This window comes from Procambarus clarkii, chromosome 13 (assembly GCF_040958095.1).
Source record: "Procambarus clarkii isolate CNS0578487 chromosome 13, FALCON_Pclarkii_2.0, whole genome shotgun sequence".
Taxonomy (NCBI): Eukaryota; Metazoa; Arthropoda; class Malacostraca; order Decapoda; family Cambaridae; genus Procambarus; species Procambarus clarkii.
This window is the reverse complement of record NC_091162.1, coordinates 46,096,019-46,119,819: the sequence shown is the minus strand read 5'-3', so window position 1 is coordinate 46,119,819 and position 23,801 is coordinate 46,096,019. Positions and strand designations below refer to the sequence as shown.

Below are 23,801 nucleotides of genomic sequence, written 5' to 3'. Positions count from 1 at the left end.
TACAGGTAAAACCAGTAGGCAGTCTACTGTATTTTATCAAACCGTTATTAGTATAATAGATCTCGTAATAATTTTGCAAAAATAATGGCATTTACTATTTTTAAAAGATTATTAGCAAATTTACAGAAATGGTGCATTCGGAAGACAAAACCGTGGTAGACATGGTTGGAACAAGTTAGGTGAGAGGGTGGTGGAGGCCAAAACCATAATCATAATCATCTGTATCAAACCTTATTACAGGTAAAACCAGTAGGCAGTCTACTGTATTTTATCAAACCGTTATTAGTATAATAGATCTCGTAATAATTTTGCAAAAATAATGGCATTTACTATTTTTAAAAGATTATTAGCAAATTTACAGAAATGGTGCATTCGGAAGACAAAACCAATTTTTCACTTTTGACAATTGAGCACCTGCTACATCCAGATTCTAGGGAGGAAAGGAAGGACGATCTTACTGGATCCCATAGCCTCTCCGAGGCACAAACCAGGCTTTTACATAACCCCCCCCCCTGCACCCGAGCTTTTTAAAATAGTAAATGCCATTATTTTTGCAAAATTATTACGAGATCTATTATACTAATAACGGTAAATAAATAATAAATAGTAAATAAATCAAAATCAGTTACATTATTTTATCTTATTCATAGCATAAATGTTCTCGAAGATTACTAAAAAGAAATTGAATTAGACTACAGCAAATTGGCAAACTTTACCTTGTATCTGTTTCCACCGAGTTTGTTTGGGGCGTTCTTCAACATATCAGCAATACTTGTCTCAACATCTCTTTCAGTTGCATTAGTGTGGGTGTTGATACAGGCTTCTGGAAATTTATAAGAATTAATTAATATATATAATTATAATTCACTTTGCTATTCCCCATTCCACAGTCCTCTCGTCCTTCCCACTTCCCTGTCCCCACATCATCCCCACTATTCCCACTTCCCTGTCCCATCGTCCTCCTTACCATTTTCCCCTCCCCTGTCCTTCTTCCTCCCCCACCATCTCCCATTCACCTGTCCCTTTGTCCTCCCCAGCATTCCCCTGTCCCCACCATCCCCAACTCCCCAGTCCCCTCGTCCTCCCCACCATTACCCTCTCCTCTGTCCCCTCGTCTTCCCCACCATACCCCCCTCTCGTCCTCCCCACCATTCCAAACTACCTCATCCGATGCATTCTATAATGGTCTGATGCTTCCATCAGAAAATTGGGAACATCAAATGATCTGATATTCCCATCACTGAAAAATAAGAACAGCTAAAAAAATGAAATGAAAAAAATAAAAAAATAAACTATACTCATGAAATGAACAGTATGGTAAACAACACAGCTCAATTTCAATGCAATGTCACACAAAATTATTAAATCGAAATGAAAATAAATTGAAATCTATGAAAATTCAAATTATCAATACAATCGGAAATATTGAAATAATATCGCAACATAATATAGTGTGGGTTGCTCTTACGTGCAACAGACGGTGCTGTTTTTCAAAAAAGGCATGGTTTTACCTGTCACAAGTGTGGCATCTATACTTATACTCACGAAATGAACGGTATGGTAAACAACATAGCTCAATTGCAATGCAATGTCACAATAACATTTAATAACAATAATAACAATAACATTTAAATATACTTTAAGATATAATCTAGAAGAAAATAAGAACATTGAAACGGTTCATGAACTCGATTTCAATAAAGGACACTATGGGGAACTTTGAAAAACAGTTAATGAGTATAATTAGACAGACTTGTTGCTAGGCAGAGGAGTAAATAATGAGATATATGGCAAATTTTGCAAAATATACGGCACACAAACATTCATACCCAAACAAAGCAAAATGCTAGGTAAGAACAAAGCAGTTGGCCCGTAGGGGAAAGGAGATACCCACAAGACTGGAATACAAGTCATTAACAAGCACACAAGTACTACACTACACAACAACCGCACTACTACCAGAACTGGACGAATCACTACCAAAACAACACATTGCACATCACTACCAAAACAACACAACACAACACAAGCATTGGCAAAGAATTATAGACCAGTTGCACTAACATCCCACATAATAAAATTATTTGAGAGTGATCAGGAGTCAGATTACTAGTTTTATAGAGACCAATGACCTCCACAATCCAGGCCAACAAGGATTTAGAGCAGTTTCTATGATCGAGCCACTGAGATCTATAAAGAATTCTGATCAAGAAAGAGATCTAGGGGTGGTTTTAGATAGAAAACTATAACCTGAGGATCATATTAAGAACATTCTGCGAGGGGCCTATGCTACACTTTTTAACTTTAGAATTGCTTTTAAATACATAGGTCAAAAAGTTTTAAAAGTTTTAAAAGTTTTTTAAACCTCTCGTGTATCATGAGTGTGTTAAAGCATCAGATGGTGCATTCAGATGATGAATATTACCTAGTTCCTTCATCTGGGAAGAATGAACACATATTGGTGCATTCGGATGATAAAAACTAACTACTGTACTGTAGTTTAATTGATCAACAGACTGTATATCATATGCAGACTGTATGTGGATCTGCGGGCCACTCCAAACAACAGCCTGGTGGACCAAGCTCCACCAGGGCTAAAGCACAAAGTGATATAGATGTGATAGAGAAACTAGGTCAAATGGAGGAGTAGGTCTGTATATTAAACAGCACCTGACGTGCACAGAGCTACTAAACTCAATGTGGTGGTAGAGTGGTGGGGGGGGGGGAAACATTGCAGAAAAAAACAAAAATACAATTTGGTCAACAAAACAGCATTGTTTAAAATAGAAGACATGGGTTGTCATTTTGGGGGTAAGGTAGGTTACATTGAGTTAATTAGTTAGTACTTAGTTTTTATCTTAAACTGGTTGGGAGAGGTACAGTGTTGCTGTGCTGGTGAAAGAACACCTAAAGGTAAATTAAATAATGATTGCGAATCCACAAGAAGTTGACATAATATCGCTAGAGATCTGCAATCAGGATGATAAACTTTCCTTAAAGAATTTGACAAACACTTGCTGATAGGACATGAAGTAAATGAAATGTATGTCAAGTTTTGTGAAATATATGATAAAAGCACAACAAAATTTGTACCAAAGGAGAGATGCAGAACTAGGAAAAGGGGTTTGTTCAACAGAAATTGCAAGAGGGCCTGAGACCCAAACACACACAAATGGAATCAATATATAGCAAGAGGCCAAACCCCCAAACATACAAGCGATGCAAAGATGCGAGAAACAGCAGCAGCATTAAGGAGAGGGACTTAAGGACCATAAATAAAGTGTGAAAATAAACTCGAGTAAATTTTTTTAACTACTCTCGACAGTGAAGAAAAACAAATATTCAGACGATTTGTGTTAGAATCATTAATCTTACACTTTCGGTCATATTCAACAACACAAATACATACACACACATTCCTGTTGCTGTAGCAAGTGAAGAATTACACACACAGATCACAATAACGTGATGCATCAAATGAACAAATCCACAAGGGCCGTGACGAGGATTCAAACCTGCGTCCGGGAGCATCCCAGACACTGCCTTAATCGACTGAGCTACAACAGGGTAAAAGGGTTGAAACCGAAGTTCTACTGAACTTACTGGATCCCATAGCCTCTCCGAGGCACAAACCAGGCTTTTACACAACCCCCCCCCCCTGCACCCGAGCTATGTCAACAGGCCGTTCTCCCTCTTCGCCCTTCCGAATGCACCATATCAGTAAATTTTTTAATAATCTTTTAAAAATAGTAAATGCCACTATTTTTGCAAAATTATTACGAGATCTATTATTCTATAGAATAATGCATATAAATGCATATATGCATATAAATACAAAACATAAATACAAAACAAGTAAATGTAAATAATTTTACCTTGCACCTAGATCCACCAAGCCTGTATGGCGCGCGTTTCAGTACTTCGGAAATCTAGAACTATCTTGAATCTCTAATCTGCAATGAAACAATACATATTATTGCACTTACCAAAACATGGATGAATGTAGAAAATACAGAACTATTAGCTGAATATCAAATAAATGGATTTAATCTATTTCACACAGATAGATATATTACACCGTGTATATTAGGTAATACCTAACATACACGCCTCCACACACACTACATTTGAAATGTAGTCTCAAAAAGACTACATTTCAACAGCAAAGATTACTCCATAAAAAAATAATTAAATTATTGACCAACATGAGAGAGGGTTAGCCAACATGAGGGTTGTGTTGATTGCCTGAAAATATTTAAATTGTGTAATGTATTGAATGGCATTTTTCAAGTTACAACATTTTTTAAATTACTGAACTAGGTTCTAGGCTTTGCTAGGCTTAATTCAATTATTACAGATAAGCCTAACCTAGCCTAGAACCCAGTGGGTTTTCTTCCTATTGGGGAGTGTTGTACATGCCTCGCCTCCACATACACACTAGCACAGCCAGGCCTCGCCTCCACATACACACTAGCACAGCCAGGCCTCGCCTCCACATACACCAGCACTGCCAGGCCTCGCCTCCACATACACACTAGCACAGCCAGGCCTCGCCTCCACATACACACTAGCACAGCCAGGCCTCGCCTCCACATACACCAGCACTGCCAGGCCTCGCCTCCACATACACCAGCACTGCCAGGCCTCGCCTCCACATACTCACCAGCACAGCCAGGCCTCGCCTCCACATACACCAGCACTGCCAGGCCTCGCCTCGCCTCCACATACACCAGCACTGCCAGGCCTCGCCTCCACATTTAAACCAACCAAGCCCACAAATACGTTAACATGGACCAGCATTACACCGTCTAACATACTCTGTCAGATGTAACAACTAAATTTGTGAATTCAAGACCAAATCTATTGTATAACACAGTGTTAGTACGAGAAAAACATTACTTACATTCGAAGCCGTGTTTTAAAATGGCGGCGGTCTTGTACTGACGCTCCAAACTGTGTGTTCGTTTGCGTATGATGAACGTGTGACAATTTACTACAACAATTATTTAATTATTCTTATTCTTTATTTTAATATTTTTAGGGTACATGAAATTTCAAACTTATTTGCACACAATAATATAATTGCATTGTCATAACCTTTATATATTACGGAAAATACGATGACATGAACGAAGTCAAAGTGAAGTTGAAGTCAAAGTCATTCGCCGAACGTATTAGTCATTTTTTTTCTCCCAAACGATAGGGGTAACAAATCCACAGAGAATATAAGTGTACAGTAAAGTCAATTTTATTCAGGAAAGTACATACATAGTTGATTTACAAACATAATGTTGGATTTATAGATAGAGCTAGTGCATACAATACCTAAAGCCACTATAGTAGGCCTATAGCATTTCAGGCAACCGGGCAGTATATATGGACCCCTTACTCAAATCTCTGAATATGTTAGATATTAAGTCCCTGCACATACTCTCATGTGTATTTTATATATATAAAACGCTGCACTGTAATGTCAATCCTGACCTTAAAAGCTTCCTAGAAGGTTGTAACAGATCCCATGAGCACCACACCAGAAACAAATACCTATTTGATATTCCAAGAGTACGACTTAGTCAAACTAGAAATGCTTTACAAATCAAGAGACCTCGAATGTGGAATGACCTTCCCAATTATGTTAAAAACTGTACCTCTCCCAACCAGTTTAAGATAAATAAAGATAAATTTATAAGTTAAGAAAAATTCCACAAATCAACAACCCTGTTACTGACCCTGTATTTACCCAAGTCTTTCCTAAATCTAAACTTATCCAATTTATACCCATTGTTTCGTGTTCTATCTTGTGTTGACAATTTTAATACCCTATTAATATCCCCTTTGTTATATCTATTCAGGAAATTGTGGTTGATCTCGAACCCATTGATAATGTGACGACTTATACAGAATTTTGTAACTATATCATCAAGATTGTAACCAGCTTAGCTAAATGTAGTGTGGGGTTCAGTCCCTAAGCCCATATATGTGCCTCTCTAACCATTTAGGTTACAGGGCAAAAACATAAAAACAAAGGTAACTGCAGAAGGCCTATTGGCCCATACCAGGCAGCTCCTATCTATAACAGATAAACACTAAGTACTACCTAATTAACTCAATGTAACCTACCAACCTAACCCCCAAAATGTCAATCCATATCTTTTATTTTAAACAATGCTGTTTTGTTGACCAAATTGTATTTTTACTCTTTTTCTGTCATGTTTCTCCCACCCCTGTTTTTTCCCTTTTTTCTTATTTTTTCTCAACATAATTCATACTTTAATTATGCAGATCAGGACATCACCTGATCAAACACATCAAACATCGTTTGACCACCATCAAACACACACATTTCGTGTGTGTTTGACGCTCACTGATATGTACCAGCGTTGTTTTATATATGGTGCTATTCTATCTTACGCTTTGTTGCTCTTTTTTACCTACGGGCTCATAGAACATTCTATTGCGAAAACATTGGCACAAAAATGAATGACGTACATACAATAATAATGTCAGGACAGTGATATAATTATAAACTTTCAAAGCACTGTATCGCCCATGTGTCGTCTTGTCACCAATACTGGGTAACAGTTCCGCCACTTCCCACACTCTTGCGGGTGGGCAGCGACCATTATTCTACGTTTATATTCATATCACCGTGTTGGGAATTTCATTGCGAGTACATTGATACCAAAATTAACGCTGTAGGACAAGTGTGGAAGTGATAACAATCCCAAGAGTAAAAACATTTTGTTGCTCTTGGGCACTCACGGCGAGTCATCTACGTAGGTATTTATTGGGTGCTGGTATTCATATAACTTTTGGTGACCGTTTTTGCTGATTTTCTTCTAGAGAATGTTATTGCGAACACGTTGGTACCAAAATGAAATACATAGCTCGAGAACTAAGGTCAGGAGAGTAAAAAGAGTATACACATTTTTGTTTTGACGCTTAATTAAGGTTATTGTGAGTACTCATCGCCTGCCTAGAAACTGGAACTAGTAATTCCATCTATCATACATATCATACAAGAGGAGCCACACATCTATGGATCATCCAATAAAATCAGCAGACTTCTAGATGTTACTACTGCTCGGCTTAGACTCGGTTACAAGTATCTCTGGGAATTCTCATTATCTGCTGATGTAGACCTGACCAAATGTAAACTGTGTCAACAAAATTATTCGCACACCCTCCGTCACTATGTGATGGAGTGCGAAAAGATACATGAATTTAGAGACAATTCTATAACCAATGTTCCAGCGATGTGTCAATATTTCATTCAAAATGATCTGCTACCAGAAATTTTAGCCAAATATCCCCAGTTTGCTAACTGTAGATAACAACTAAGTGATTGTAACCTATCCACCGCTGCCCACTGGATGGGGGACGGTGTGCAGGACAAACATATAAATTTTGATACTAGCTCTTCACATATGTCAGTTGCTTAATTTAGAACCTGTACTTGAGGTCGATCTCGAACCCATTGTTGATGTGATGACTTATATTGAATTTTGTAACTAGCTCATCAAGATTGTAACTTGCTTAGCTAAATGAATTGTGGGGTTCAGTCCCTGAGCCCATTATGTGCCTCTGTAACCCTTTCCACAACCGCCCACAAGATGGGTATGGGGTGCATAATGGGGTGGGGTGTCTTGGCCAAACGTGCCACATCAAAACCACAAGTTGACATTGAATGTGAATTAACAATGAGACAAGTAAGATTTATACTAATACATTTATACTAACTCTGTTGAGCGTTGACCATTTATACATCAAATCTGTTGATGTGAGCACTTTAGTTTAGTCTGCCGTTTAAAGAAAAAAGAGCATATCAATGGTATATCACAGAAAACGAATTTATCATAAACTCATGTATTTGTCTTATCATATTGAACTGCATTCATATTTTTAATATATAACAATATGAATATACAAATTTCTGTAAATCCCCAACCTTGTTGGAATCTGTGGAAATGAATGAGCAAATGTGCTGGCTGAAGGCGCTGAAGGAAACCACATTGGTTTCATTTTGGATACAAATGTCCATGGAAATTCAAAATGGAAACTAATTATATAGTTGAACCTGCAGAGACGAGTTTAAGAATCTGTGTTGAGAGTGATGGACACAGCCTTCACAATTATACTTCAGAGAATGTAAACATCTAAGAGTCATTAGAAATATGTGTAGAATAATAAACCCTACATTGTTTGAGTTAGGGAAAACACCATTTGTGATATATAGATACTATAGCTGTTCCTAAAGATTCACCCTTTTTTGCACCAGCAAGATAACATATAAGATTTTAAGAGTTGACGAATGTTAATATTCTTGTTTGATAAACTGTGAACTTGAGACATAGTTAATAAGAACATATTAACACAACAAAATGTTTTCAGAATCCTTAACACCACTTTCCAACAACTTATATAATTTATATAAATTATTTTAGAGAATAATACATAAATTATATATTTAAACATGATATAGTGTTTAGTGGAATGTATAAGGAGTCAAATTGTGTTAAAAAGAGCAATTTTTAGAAAATTTGGAAAAATACTTTTTTCTGTTCAAATTATAACTAAATGGATTATAAAGGTTTCACTCAGCCAATATATATCATTCACAATTTATTAATGAATTTTACAAAAAAACACCATAAATTTTATATTTAAACATGTAAAAACTATTTGTTTTACATTTGGAAGAAAATAATTGTAGAAAAACAATTTATAATTAAACCTTTGTGTTTGGATTTTTTGAGTAAAAGTTTCTCAAAGGCTTTCCTGCACCATTCTCAATGCAAATCATTCCCACACCTATGGCAAGAGATAGGCGAACGTTGTGTAGATGATTTGTGTTTGCTGGGCTGGGAGCACTAGTTTGACCACCTGAGGGCACTAGTTTTGACCTCCTTGGGCACTAGTTTGACCTCCTAAGGGCACTAGTTTGATCTTCTGGGAGCACTAGTTTGACCTCCTGGGGCACTAGTTTGACCTCCATGGGCAATAGTTTGACCTACTAGGGGAACTAGTTTGACCTTCTGGGAGCACTAGTTTGATCTCCGGTGGCACTAGTTTGATCTCCTGGGAGCACTAGTTTGACCTCCTGGTGCACTAGTTTGACCTCACGAGGGGCACTAGTTTGACCTCCTAAGGGCACTAGTTTGACCTCCTAAGGGCACTAGTTTGATCTCCTGGGAGCACTAGTTTGACCTCCTGGTGCACTAGTTTGACCTCACGAGGGGCACTAGTTTGACCTCTTGAAGGGCACTAGTTTAACCTCTTGAGGGCATTAGTTTGACCTGCTGAGGGGACTAGTTTGATCTCCAGCGGGGCACTTGTTTGACCTCCAGGGGGGCACTACTTTGACCTCTTTTTGGGAACTAGTTTGACCTCCAGGGCTCACTAGTTTGACCTTCTGGGGGCACTAGTTTCACTTCCTGGGACACTTGTTTGACCTCTAGCGTGGTTCTAGTTTGACCTCCAGCGGGGCACTAGTTTAACCTCCTGGGGGCACTAGTTTGACCTCCTTGGCGCACTAGTTTTACCTCCTGGTGCACTAGTTTGACCTCTTGAGGGCACTAGTTTGATCTCTTGTGGGTACTAGTTTGACCTCCTGAGGGCACTAGTTTGACCTCCTGGTGCACTAAATTGACCTACTTGGGCCACTAGGGTGAGCTCTTGGGGCACTAGATTGACCTCCTGGGGGCACTAGTTTGACCTCCTGGTGCACTAGTTTGACCTCCTGGGGCACTAGTTTGATCTTTTGTGGGCACTAGTTTGACCTCTTGGAGGCACTAGTTTGTTCTGCTGGAGGCACTAGTTTGACCTCCTGGGGCAATAGTTTGTCCTCCTAGGGGCACTAGTTTGTCCTCTTAGGGCACTAGTTTGACCTCCAGCGGGGCACTACTTTGTCCTCCAGAGGGGCACTAGTTTGACCTCCAGGGTGCACTATTTTGACCTCCTGGGGGCACTAGTTTGACCTTCTGGGACAATAGGTTGAGCTCGTGGGGCACTAGTTTGAACTCATTGGGCACTAGTTTGACCTCCAGTGGGCACTAGTTTGACCTCCTATAGCCACTAGTTTGACCACCTGGGGGCACTAGTTTGACCGCCTGTGGGCACTAGTTTGACCTCCTGGGACATTAGATTGACCTCCAGGGGGCACTAGTTTGACCTCCTGGTGCACTAAATTGACCTACTTGGGCCACTAGGGTGACCTTTTGGGGCACTTGATTGACCTCCTGGGGGTACTAGTTTGACCTCCTGGTGCACTAGTTTGACCTCCTGGGGGCACTAGTTTGACCTTTTGTGGGCACTAGTTTGACCTCCTGGAGGCATTAGTTTGTTCGGCAGGAGGCACTAGTTTGACCTCCTGGGGCAATAGTTTGTCCTCCTGGGAGCACTAGTTTGCCCTCTTAGGGCACTAGTTTGACCTCCAGCGGGGCACTACTTTGACCTCCGGAGGGGCACTAGTTTGACCTCCTAGGGGAACTAGTTTGACCTCCTGGAAGCAGTATTTTGACCTTCTGGGGGCACTAGTTTTACCTCCTGGGACACTAGTTTGACCTTTAGCGGGGCTCTAGTTTGACTTCCAGCGGGGCACTAGTTTAACCTCCTGGGAACACTAGTTTGACCTCCTGGGGGCAACTAGTTTGACCTCCTAGGGCCACTAGTATGTCCTCCTGGTGCACTAGTTTGACCTCACGAGGGGCACTAGTTTGACCTCTTGAAGGGCACTAGTTTGACCTCTTGAGGGCATTAGTTTGACCTGCTGAGGGGACTAGTTTGATCTCCAGCGGGGCACTTGTTTGACCTCCAGGGGGGCACTACTTTGACCTCTTTTTGGGAACTAGTTTGACCTCCAAGGCTCACTAGTTTGACCTTCTGGGGGCACTAGTTTCACTTCCTGGGACACTAGTTTGACCTCCAGCGTGGTTCTAGTTTGACCTCCAGCGGGGCACTAGTTTAACCTCCTGGGGGCACTAGTTTGACCTCCTTGGCGCACTAGTTTTACCTCCTGGTGCACTAGTTTGACCTCTTGAGGGCACTAGTTTGACCTCTTGAGGGTACTAGTTTGACCTCCTGAGGGCACTAGTTTGACCTCCTGGTGCACTAAATTGAACTACTTGGGCCACTAGGGTGAGCTCTTGGGGCACTAGATTGACCTCCTGGGGGCACTAGTTTGACCTCCTGGTGCACTAGTTTGACCTCCTGGGGCACTAGTTTGATCTTTTGTGGGCACTAGTTTGACCTCTTGGAGGCACTAGTTTGTTCTGCTGGAGGCACTAGTTTGACCTCCTGGGGCAATAGTTTGTCCTCCTAGGGGCACTAGTTTGTCCTCTTAGGGCACTAGTTTGACCTCCAGCGGGGCACTACTTTGACCTCCAGAGGGGCACTAGTTTGACCTCCTGGGTGCACTATTTTGACCTCCTGGGGGCACTAGATTGACCTTCTGGGGCACTAGGTTGAGCTCGTGGGGTACTAGTTGGAACTCCTTGGGCACTAGTTTGACCTCCAGTGGGCACTAGTTTGACCTCCTATGGGCACTAGTTTGACCACCAGGGGGCACTAGTTTGACCTCCTGTGGGCACTAGTTTGACCTCCTGGGACATTAGATTGACCTCCTGGGGGCACTAGTTTGACCTCCTGGTGCACTAAATTGACCTACTTGGGCCACTAGGGTGACCTTTTGGGGCACTTGATTGACCTCCTGGGGGTACTAGTTTGACCTCCTGGTGCACTAGTTTGACCTCCTGGGGGCACTAGTTTGACCTTTTGTGGGCACTAGTTTGACCTCCTGGAGGCATTAGTTTGTTCGGCAGGAGGCACTAGTTTGACCTCCTGGGGCAATAGTTTGTCCTCCTGGGAGCACTAGTTTGACCTCTTAGGGCACTAGTTTGACCTCCAGCGGGGCACTACTTTGGCCTCCGGTGGGGCACTAGTTTGACCTCCTAGGGGAACTAGTTTGACCTCCTGGGAGCAGTATTTTGACCTTCTGGGGGCACTAGTTTTACCTCCTGGGACACTAGTTTGACCTTTAGCGGGGCTCTAGTTTGACCTCCAGCGGGGCACTAGTTTAACCTCCAGGGAACACTAGTTTGACCTCCTGGGGGCAACTAGTTTGACCTCCTAGGGCCACTAGTATGACCTCCTGGTGCACTAGTTTGACCTCACGAGGGGCACTAGTTTGACCTCCTGAGGGCACTAGTTTGACCTCCTGGTGCACTAAATTGACCTACTTGGGCCACTAGGGTGAGCTCTTGGGGCACTAGATTGACCTCCTGGGGGCACTAGTTTGACCAATTGGTGCACTAGTTTGACCTCCTGGGGCACTAGTTTTATCTTTTGTGGGCACTAGTTTGACCTCTTGGAGGCACTAGTTTGTTCTGCTGGAGGCACTAGTTTGACCTCCTGGGGCAATAGTTTGTCCTCCTAGGGGCACTAGTTTGTCCTCTTAGGGCACTAATTTGACCTCCAGCGGGGCACTTCTTTGACCTCCAGAGGGGCACTAGTTTGACCTCCTGGGTGCACTATTTTGACCTCCTGGGGGCACTAGTTTGACCTTCTGGGGCACTAGGTTGAGCTCGTGGGGCTCTAGTTTGACCTCCAGCGGGGCACTAGTTTAACCTCCTGGGAACACTAGTTTGACCTCCTGGGGGCAACTAGTTTGACCTCCTAGGGCCACTAGTATGACCTCCTGGTGCACTAGTTTGACCTCACGAGGGGCACTAGTTTGACCTCTTGATGGGCACTAGTTTGACCTCTTGAGGGCATTAGTTTGACCTGCTGAGGGGACTAGTTTGATCTCCAGCGGGGCACTTGTTTGACCTCCAGGGGGGCACTACTTTGACCTCTTTTTGGGAACTAGTTTGACCTCCAGGGCTCACTAGTTTGACCTTCTGGGGGCACTAGTTTCACTTCCTGGGACACTAGTTTGACCTCCAGCGTGGTTCTAGTTTGACCTCCAGCGGGGCATTAGTTTAACCTCCTGGGGGCACTAGTTTGACCTCCTTGGCGCACTAGTTTTACCTCCTGGTGCACTACTTTGACCTCTTGAGGGCACTAGTTTGACCTCTTGAGGGTACTAGTTTGACCTCCTGAGGGCACTAGTTTGACCTCCAGGTGCACTAAATTGACCTACTTGGGCCACTAATGTGAGCTCTTGGGGCACTAGATTGACCTCCTGGGGGCACTAGTTTGACCTCCTGGTGCACTAGTTTGACCTCCTGGGGCACTAGTTTGATCTTTTGTGGGCACTAGTTTGACCTCTTGGAGGCACTAGTTTGTTCTGCTGGAGGCACTAGTTTGACCTCCTGGGGCAATAGTTTGTCCTCCTAGGGGCACTAGTTTGACCTCTTAGGGCACTAGTTTGACCTCCAGCGGGGCACTACTTTGACCTCCAGAGGGGCACTAGTTTGACCTCCTTGGGGAACTAGTTTGACCTCCTGGGCGCAGTATTTTGACCTTTTGGGGGCACTAGTTTTACCTCCTGGGACACTAATTTGACCTCCAGCGGGGTTCTAGTTTGACCTCCAGCGGGGCACTAGTTTGACCTCCTGGTGCACTAGTTTGACCTCTTGAGGGCACTAGTTTGACCTCTTGAGGGCACTAGTTTGACCTTCTGAGGGGACTAGTTTGACTTCCGGTGGGCACTAGTTTGACCTCTTTTGGGCACTAGTTTGACCTCCTGGAGCACTAGTTTGACCTCCTAGGTGCACTAGTTTGACCTCCTGGGGGCACTAGTTTGGCTTTCTGGGGCACTAGGTTGAGCTCGTGGGGCACTAGTTTGACCTCCTGGGGCACTATTTTGAGCTTCTAGGGCACTAGTTTGACCTCCTTAGGCACTAGTTTGACCTCCTGTGGGCACTAGTTTGACCTCCTGTAGGCACTAGTTTGACCTCCTGGGGGCACTAGTTTGACCTCCTGAGAGCACTAGTTTGACCTCCTGGGACATTTAATTGACCTCCTGGGGGCACTAGTTTGACCTCCAGAGAGCACTAGTTTGACCTCCTGGGACATTTAATTGACCTCCTGGTGCACTAAATTGACCTACTTGGGCCTCTAGTGTGACCTCTTGGAGGCACTAGTTTGTTCTGCTGGAGGCACTAGTTTGACCTCCTGGGGCAATAGTTTGTCCTCCTAGGGGCACTAGTTTGACCTCTTAGGGCACTAGTTTGACCTCTTTAGGGAACTAGTTTGACCTCCTGGGCGCAATATTTTGACCTTTTGGGGGCACTAGTTTTACCTCCTGGGACACTAGTTTGACCTCCAGCGGGGTTCTAGCTTGACCTCCAGCGGGGCACTAGTTTGACCTCCTGGTGCACTAGTTTGACCTCTTGAGGGCACTAGTTTGACCTCTTGAGGTCATTAGTTTGACCTCCTAGTTCACTAGTTTGACCTCTTTAGGGAACTAGTTTGACCTCCTGGGCGCAGTATTTTGACCTTTTGGGGGCACTAGATTGACCTCCTGGTGCTCTATTTTGACCTCAAGTGGGGCACTAGTTTGACCTCCTGGGGGCACTAGTTTGACCTCTTGGGGGCACTAGTTTGACCTATTGGGGGCACTAGTTTGACCTCCTGGGGGCACTAATATGACCTCCTGGGGGCACTAATATGACCTCCTGGGAGCCATAGTTTAACCTCCTGAGGCACTAGTTTGACCTCTGGGCACTAGTTTGCCTCCTGAGGGCACTAGTTTGACCTCCTGGGGGCTCTAGTTTGACCTCCTGGGGCACTATTTTGAGCTCCTGGGGCACTAGTTTTACTTCCTGAGGGCACTAGTTTGACCTCCTGGGACTTTAGATTGACCTCCTAGGGGCACTAGTTTGACCTCCTGGTGCACTAATTTGACCTGCTTGGGCCACTAGTGTGACCTCCTGGGGCACTAGATTGACCTCCTGGGGGCACTAGTTTGACCTCCTGGTGCACTAAATTGACCTTCTGGTGGGCACTAGTTTGACCTCAAGTGGGGCACAAATTTGAATTCCTAGGGGCCCTACTTTGACCTCCTGGGAGCACTAGTTTGACCTCCTGAGGTCACTAGTTTGACCTCCTGGGAGCACTAGTTTGACCTCCTGAGGTCACCAGTTTGACCTCCTTGGGCACTAGTTTGACCTCCTGAGGGCACTAGTTTGACCTCCAGGGAGCACTAGTTTGACCTCCTGGGGCACTAGTTTAACCTCCTGGGGGCTCTAGTTCCACCTCCTGGGAGCACTATAGTTTGACCTTCTGAGGGCTCTATAGTTTGACCTCCTTGGGCACTAGTTTGACCTTAAGTGGGGCACAAATTTGAATTCCTAGGGGCCCTACTTTGACCTCCTGGGAGCACTAGTTTGACCTCCTGAGGTCACTAGTTTGACCTCCTTGGGCACTTTTTTGACCTCCTGAGGGCACTAGTTTGACCTCCAGGGAGCACTAGTTTGACCTCCTGGGGCACTAGTTTAACCTCCTGGGGGCTCTAGTTCCACCTCCTGGGAGCACTATAGTTTGACCTTCTGAGGGCTCTATAGTTTGACCTCCTTGGGCATTAGTTTGACCTCCTGAGTGCACTAGTTTGACCTCCTGGGAGCACTACTTTGACCTCCTGGGGCACAAGTTTGACCTCCAGGGGATATAGTTTGACCTACTAGGGGCACTACTTTGACCTTCTGGGCGCACTAGTTTGACCTCTTGGGGCACTAGTTTGAACTTCTAGGGGCACTAGTTTGACTTTTGGAGGCACTAGTTAGACCACCTGGGGCACTAGTTTGTTCTCCTGGGGGGCACTAGTTTGACCTCCTGGAGGCACGAATTTGACCTCCGAGGAGCACTAGTTTGTCCTTCTGGGAGCACTAGTTTAACCTCCTGTTGCACTATTTTGACCTCAAGTGGGGCACTAGTTTGTTCTAATGTGGGCACTAGTTTGACATCCTGGGGGAACTAGTTTGACTTCCTGGGGGCACTAGTTTGACCTTCTGGGGCACTAGGTTTATCTCCTGGATCACTAGTTTGACCTCCTGGAGCACTATTTTGAGCGCCTGGGGCACTAGTTTGACCTCCTGAGGGCACTAGTTTGACCTCCTGGGGCACTAGATTGACCTCCTGGGGGCACTAGTTTGATCTCCTGGTGCACAAGTTTGACCTCCTGAGGGCACTAGTTTGACCGCCTGGGGCACTAGATTGACCTACTGGGGGCACTAGTTTGATCTCCTGAGGGCACTAGTTTGTCCTACTTGAGGCACTAGTTTGTCCTCCTGGGGGTCACTAGATTGTCCTCCTGGGGGCACTAGTTTGACCTCAAGCAGGCCACTAGTTTGACCTACGGCGGGAAACTAGTTTGACCTCTTAGGGACACCTAGTTTAACCTCCTCGGGGAACTAGTTTGACCTTATGGGGGCATTAGTTTGACCTCCTAGGGCACTAGTTTGCTCTGCTGGGGGCACTAGATTGACCTCCTTGGGGCACTAGATTGACCTCCTTGGGGCACAAATTTGATTTCCTAGGGGCCCTAGTTTGTCCTCCTGCGGACACTAGTTTGACCTCCTTTGTGTACTAGTTTGACTTCATTGGGCACTACTTTGTACTCCTGGGGGCACTAGTTTAACCTCCTGGGGAACTAGTTTGACCTACTAGGGGCACTAATTTTACCTTCTGGGAGCACTATTTTCACCTCCTGGTGCACTAGTTTGTCCTCCTGGGGGCACTAATTTGACCTCCTGGGAGTACTAGTTTGACCTCCTGAGGGCACTAGTTTGACTTCTTGGGAGCAGAAGTTTGACCTTCTGATGGTACTAGTTTGACCTCCAGGGGATCTAGTTTGACCTGAGGGCACTAGTTTGACCTCCTGGGAGCACTAGTTTGGCCTTTTGGGTCACTAGTTTAACCTCCTGGGGGGCACTAGTTTGACCTCCTGAGGGCACTAGTTTGACCTCCTTGGGCACTAGTTTGACCTCCTAAGAGCACTAGTTTGATCTCCTGGGAGCACTAGTTTGACCTCCTGGGGCACTAGTTTGACCTCCAGGGGCAATAGTTTGACCTACTAGGGACACTATTTTGACCTTCTGGGAGCACTAGTTTTACCTCCTGTTGCACTATTTTGACCTCAAGTGGGGCACTATTTTGACCTCCTTGGGGCACTAGTTTGACCTCCTGGGGGCACTAGTTTGACCTCCTGGGGGTACTAATATGACCTCCTGGGGACCATAGTTTGACTTCCTGAGGCACTAGTTTGACCTAATGTGGGCACTAGTTTGACCTCCTGGGGGAACTAGTTTGACTTCCTGGGGGCACTAGTTTGACCTTCTGGGGCACTAGGTTTATCTTCTGGATCACTAGTTTGACCTCATGGAACACGATTTTGAGGTCCTTGGGCACTAGTTTGACCTCCTGAGGGCACTAGTTTGACCTTCTGGGGCACTAGATTGACCTCCTGGGGGTACTAGTTTGACCTCCTGGTGCACTAGTTTGACCTTCTGGGGGCACTAGTTTGTCCTCCTTGGGGCACCAGTTTGTCCTCCTGGGGGCACTAGTTTGTCCTCCTGGGGCACTAGTTTGTCCTCCTGGGGGCACTAGTTTGTCCTCCTGGGAGCACTGGTTTGACCTTTTGCGGGGAAATAGTTTGACCTACGGCGGGAAACTAGTTTGACCTTCTAGGGACACCTAGAAGGCAATAGTTTGACCTACTAGGGGCACTACTGTGACGTTCTGGGATCACTAGTTTGACCTCCTGGGGCACTAGTTTGAACTTCTAGGGGCACTAGTTTGACTTTTGGAGGCACTAGTTTGACCACCTGGGGCACTAGTTTGTTCTCCTGGGGGGGCACTAGTTTGACCTCCTGGAGGCACGAATTTGACCTCCGAGGAGCACTAGCTTGTCCTTCTGGGGGCACTAGTTTGACCTCCTGTTGCCCTATTTTGACCTCAAGTGGGGCACTAGTTAGACCTCCTTGGGGCACTAGTTTGACCTCCTGGGGGCACTAGTTTGACCTCCTGGGGGCACTAATATGACCTCCTGGGGACCATAGTTTGACTTCCTGAGGCACTAATTTGACCTAATGTGGGCACTAGTTTGACATCCTGGGGTAACTAGTTTGAGTTCCTAGGGGCACTAGTTTGACCTTCTGGGGCACTAGGTTTATCTCCTGGATCACTAGTTTGACCTCCTGGAGCACTATTTTGAGCTCCTGGGGCACTAGTTTGACCTCCTGAGGGCACTAGTTTGACCTCCTTGGGCACTAGATTGACCTCCTGGGGGCACTAGTTTGATCTCCTGGTGCACTAGTTTGACCTTCTGGGGGCACTAGTTTGTCCTCCTGGGAGCACTAGTTTGTCCTCCTGGGGGTCACTAGATTGTCCTCCTGGGGGCACTAGTTTGACCTCAAGCGGGGCACTAGTTTGACCTACGGCGGGGAACTAGTTTGACCTCTTAGGCACACCTAGTTTAACCTCCTTAGGGAACTAGTTTGACCTCATGGGGGCATTAGTTTGACCTCCTAGGGCACTAGTTTGTCCTGCTGGGGGCACTAGATTGACCTCCTTGGGGCACAAATTTGACTTCCTAGGGGCCCTAGTTTGTCCTCCTGCGGACACTAGTTTGACCTCCTTTGTGCACTAGTTTGACCTCATTGGGCACTACTTTGTACTCCTGGGGGCACTAGTTTAACCTCCTGGGGAACTAGTTTGACCTAATTGAGGCACTAATTTGACCTTCTGGGAGCACTATTTTCACCTCCCTGGGCACTAGTTTGTCCTCCTGGGGGCACTAATTTGACCTCCTGGGAGTACTAGTTTGACCTCCTGAGGGCACTGTTTTGACTTCCTGGGAGCAGAAGTTTGACCTCCTGAGGGTACTAGTTTGACCTCCTGGGGCACTAGTTTGACTTCATGAGGGCACTAGTATGACCTTCTGGGAGCACTAGTTTGACCTTCTGGGTCACTAGTTTAACCTTCTGGGGGGCACTAGTTTGACCTCCTGGGAGCACTAGTTTGACCTCTTGAGGGCACTAGTTTGACCTCCTTGGGCACTAGTTTGACCTCCTAAGGGCACTAGTTTGATCTCCTGGGAGCACTAGTTTGACCTCCTGGGGCACTTGTTTGACCTCCTGGAGCAACAGTTTAACCTCCCGGGGCAATAGTTAACCTACTAGGGGCACTACTTAGACCTACAGGGAGCACTAGTTTGACCTCCTGGGGCACTAGTTTGACCTCCATGCAGGGGCAATAGTTTGACCTACTAGGGGCACTATTTTGACCTTCTGGGAGCACTAGTTTGACCTCCTGGGGCACTAGTTTGTTCTCCTAGGGGCACTAGTTTGACCTTCTGGAGGCACAAAATTGACCTCCTAGGAGCACTAGTTTGTCCTTCTGGGGGCACTAGTTGGACCTCCTGGGGCACTAATTTGTACTCCTGGGGGCACTAGTTTGACCTTCTGAGGGCACTAGTTTGAACTCCTGGGGCACTAGTTTGACCTCCTGGGGCGCTAGTGTAAGCAAATAGAGCACTAGTTTGACGTCCTAGGGGCACTAGTTTGAGTTCTTGGGGTGCCCTAGTTTGACCTCCTGGGGCAAAACTTTTACCTGCTGGGGGCACTTGTTTGACCTCTTATCGCCCTGGTTGAACCTCTTGGGGTACTAGTTTGTCCTACTTGCGGCACTAGTTTGACCTCCTGGGGCAATAGTTTGACCTCTTGTGACTACTCGTTTGACCTCTTGGAGGCACCAGTTTGACCTCCTGTGGGCACTAGTTTGATCTCCTGGGGGCACTAGTTTGACCTCCTGGGACCACTAGTTTGACCTCTTGGGGGCACTAGTTTGACCTCCTGGTGCACTATTTTAACCTCAAGTAGGGCACTAGTTTGACCTCCTGGGGGCACTAGTTTGAACTCCTTGGGCACTAGTTTGACCTCCTGGGGCACTAATATGACCTCCTGGGGGGCGATAGTTTGACCTCCTGAGGCACTAGTTTGACCTCCTGTGGGCACTAGTTTGACCTCCTGGGTGCACTAGTTTGACCTCCTGGGGGCACTAGTTTGACCTTCTGGGGCACTAGGTTGAGCTCGTGGCGCACTAGTTTGACATCCTTGGGCACTAGTTTAACCTCTTGTGGGCACTAGTTTGACCTCCTGTGGGCACTAGTTTGACCTCCTGGGGGCACTAGTTTTACCTTCTTAGGGCACTAGTTTGACCTCCTGGGACATTAGATTGACCTCCTGGGGGCACTAGTTTGACCTCCTGGTGCACTAAATTGACCTACTTGGGCCACTAGGGTGACCTTTTGGGGCACTTGATTGACCTCCTGGGGGCACTAGTTTGACCTCCTGGTGCACTAGTTTGACCTCCTGGGGGCACTAGTTTGACATTTTGTGGGCACTAGTTTGACCTCCTGGAGGCATTAGTTTGTTCTGCTGGAGGCACTAGTTTGACCTGTTTGGGGCACTAGTTTGACCTCTTTGGGGCACTAGTTTGACCTCCTGGAGCTCTAGTTTGAACTCCTGGGTGCACTAGTTTGACCTCCAGGGGGCACTAGTTGGGCCTTCTGGGGCACTAGGTTGAGCTCGTGGGGCACTAGTTTGACCTCCAGGGGGCACTAGTTGGGCCTTCTGGGGCACTTGGTTGAGCTCGTGGGGCACTAGTTTGACCTCCTTGGGCACTATTTTGAGCTTCTAGGGCACTAGTTTGACCTCCTTAGGGACTAGTTTGACAACCTGTGGGCACTAGTTTGACCTCCTGTAGGTACTAGTTTGACCTCCTAGGGGCACTAGTTTGACCTCCTGAGAGCACTATTTTGACCTCCTGGGACATTAGATTGACCTCCTGGGGGCACTAGTTTGACCTCCTGGTGCACTAAATTGACCTACTTGGGCCACTAGGGTGACCCCTTCGGGCACTACATTGACCTCCTGGGGGCACTAGTTTGACCTCCCGGTGCTCTAGTTTGACCTCCTGGGGCACTAGTTTGATCTTTTGTGGGCACTAGTTTTACCTTTTGGAGGCACTAGTTTGTTCTGCTGGAGGCACTAGTTTGACCTCCTGGGGCAATAGTTTGTCCTCCTAGGGGCACTAGTTTGACCTCTTAGGGCACTAGTTTGACCTCCAGCGGGGCACTACTTTGACCTCCAGAGGGGCACTAGTTTGACCTCCAGCGGGGCACTACTTTGATCTCCAGAAGGGCACTAGTTTTACCTCCTTGGGGAACTAGTTTGACCTCCTGGGCGCAGTATTTTGACCTTTTGGGGGCACTAGTTTTACCTCCTGGGACACTAGTTTGACCTCCAGCGGGGTTCTAGTTTGACCTCCAGCGGGGCACTAGTTTGATCTCCTGGTGCACTAGTTTGACCTCTTGAGGGCACTAGTTTGACCTCTTTGGCGCACTAGTTTGACCTCCTGGAGCACTAGTTTGACCTCCTGGGTGCACTAGTTTGTCCTCCTGGGGGCACTAGTTTGGCTTTCTGGGGCACTAGGTTGAGCTCGTCGGGGACTTGTTTGACCTCCAGGGGCACTATTTTGAGCTTCTAAGGCACTAGTTTGACCTCCTTAGGCACTAGTTTGACCTCCTTTGGGCACTAGTTTGACCTCCTGTAGGCACTAGGTTGACCTCCCGGGGGCACTAGTTTGACCTCCTGAGAGCATTAGTTTGACCTCCTGGGACATTTAATTGACCTCCTGGGGGCACTACTTTGACCTCCTGGTGCACTAAATTGACCTCCTGGGGCACTAGTTTGACCTCCAGCGGGGCACTACTTTGACCTCCAGAGGGGCACTAGTTTGACCTCCTGGTGCACTAGTTTGACCTCTTGAGGGCACTAGTTTGACCTCATGAGGGCATTAGTTTGACCTGCTGAAGGGACTAGTTTGAACTCCAGCGGGGCACTTGTTTGACCTCCAGGGGGGCACTAGTTTGACCTCATTTGGGAACTAGTTTGACCTCTTGGGCGCACTCGTTTGACCTTCTGGGGGCACTAGTTTTACTTCCTGGGACACTAGTTTGACCTCCAATGGGGTTCTAGTTTGACCTCCAGCGGAGCACTAGTTTAACCTCCTCGGGGCACTAGTTTGACCTCCTGGGGGCACTAGTTTTACCTTTTGGTGCACTAGTTTGACCTCTTGAGGGCACTAGTTTGACCTCCTGAGGGGACTAGTTTGAATTCAGGTGGGCACTAGTTTGATCTCTTTGGGGCACAAGTTTGATCTCCTGGGGGCACTAGTTTGACCTTCTGGGGCACTATGTTGAGCTCGTGGGGCACTAGTTTCACCTCCTGGGGCACTATTTTGAGCTTCTGGGGCACTAGTTTGACCTCCTTGGGCACTAGTTTGACCTCCTGTGGGCACTAGTTTGACCTCCTGGGGGCACTAGTTTGACCTCCTGAGGGCACTAGTTTGACCTCCTGGGACATTAGATTGACCTCCTGGGGGCACTAGTTTGACCTCCTGGTGCACTAAATTGACCTACTTGGGCCACTACGGTGACCTCTTGGGGCACTAGATTGACCTCCTGGGGGCACTAGTTGGACCTCCTGGTGCACTAGTTTGACCTCCTGGGGCACTTGTTTGACCTTTTGTTGGCACTAGTTTGACCTCTTGAAGGCACTAGTTTGTTCTGCTGGAGGCACTAGTTTGACCTTCTGGGGCACTAGATTGACCTCCTGGGGGCACTAGTTTGACCTCCTGGTGCACTAGTTTGACCTTCTGGGGGCACTAGTTTGTCCTACTTGGGGGCACTAGTTTGTCCTCCTGGGGGCACTAGTTTGTCCTCCTGGGGGTCACTAGATTGTCCTCCTGGGGGCACTAGTTTGACCTCAAGCGGGGAACTAGTTTGACCTACGGCGGGAAACTAGTTTGACCTCCTAGGGACACCTAGTTTAACCTCCTGGGGGCAGTAGTTTGACCTCATGGGGGCATTAGTTAGACCTCTTATGGCACTAGTTTGTTCTGCTGGGGGCACTAGATTGACCTCCTTGGGGCACAAATTTGACTTCCAAGGGGGCCCTAGTTTGTCCTCCTGCGAGCACTAGTTTGACCTCCTTTGGGCACTAGTTTGACTTCATTGGGCACTACTTTGTACTCATGGGGGCACTAGTTTGTGCCTCCTGGGGAACTAGTTTGACCTACTAGGGGCACTAATTTGACCTTCTGGGAGCACTATTTTCACCTCCTGGGGCGCTAGTTTGTCCTCCTGGGGGCACTAATTTGACCTCCTGGGAGTACTAGTTTGACCTCCTGAGGGCACTGTTTTGACTTCCTGGGAGCAGAAGTTTGACCTCCTGAGGGCACTAGTATGACCTCCTGGGAGCACTAGTTTGACCTTCTGGGTCACTAGTTTAACCTTCTGGGGGGCACTAGTTTGACCTCCTGGGAGCACTAGTTTGACCTCTTGAGGGCACTAGTTTGACCTCCTTGGGCACTAGTTTGACCTCCTAAGGGCACTAGTTTGATCTCCTGGGAGCACTAGTTTGACCTCCTGGGGCACTAGTTTGACCTCCTTGGGTCTAGTTTGACCTCCTGAGTGCACTAGTTTGTCCTCCTGAGAGCACTACTTTGACCTCCTGGGGCAATAGTTTGACCTCCAGGGGCAATAGTTTGTCCTACTAGGGGCACTACTTTGACCTTCTGCTAGAACTAGTTTGACCTCCTGGGGCACTAGTTTGACCTCCATGCAGGGGCAATAGTTTGACCTACTAGGGGCACTATTTTGACCTTCTGGGAGCACTAGTTTGACCTCCTGGGGCACTAGTTTGTTCTCCTAGGGGCACTAGTTTGACCTTCTGGAGGCACAAAATTGACCTCCTAGGAGCACTAGTTTGTCCTTCTGGGGGCACTAGTTTGACCTC

General features: G+C 46.4%; 1 long non-coding RNA gene across 1 annotated transcript in view; it reads right to left on the bottom strand.

Annotated features, from left to right (window-relative positions):
• Positions 1-3,953, bottom strand: part of LOC138364513 (uncharacterized) — a 5,343-nt gene extending 1,390 nt beyond the window's left edge. The window contains exons 1-2 of the long non-coding RNA XR_011228433.1: positions 3,876-3,953; positions 717-823 (exon numbers count right to left, since the gene is read on the bottom strand). This is a non-coding gene — a long non-coding RNA (uncharacterized lncRNA). The remainder of the gene's footprint in view (positions 1-716; positions 824-3,875) is intronic.
• Positions 3,954-23,801: the final 19,848 nt, after the last annotated feature.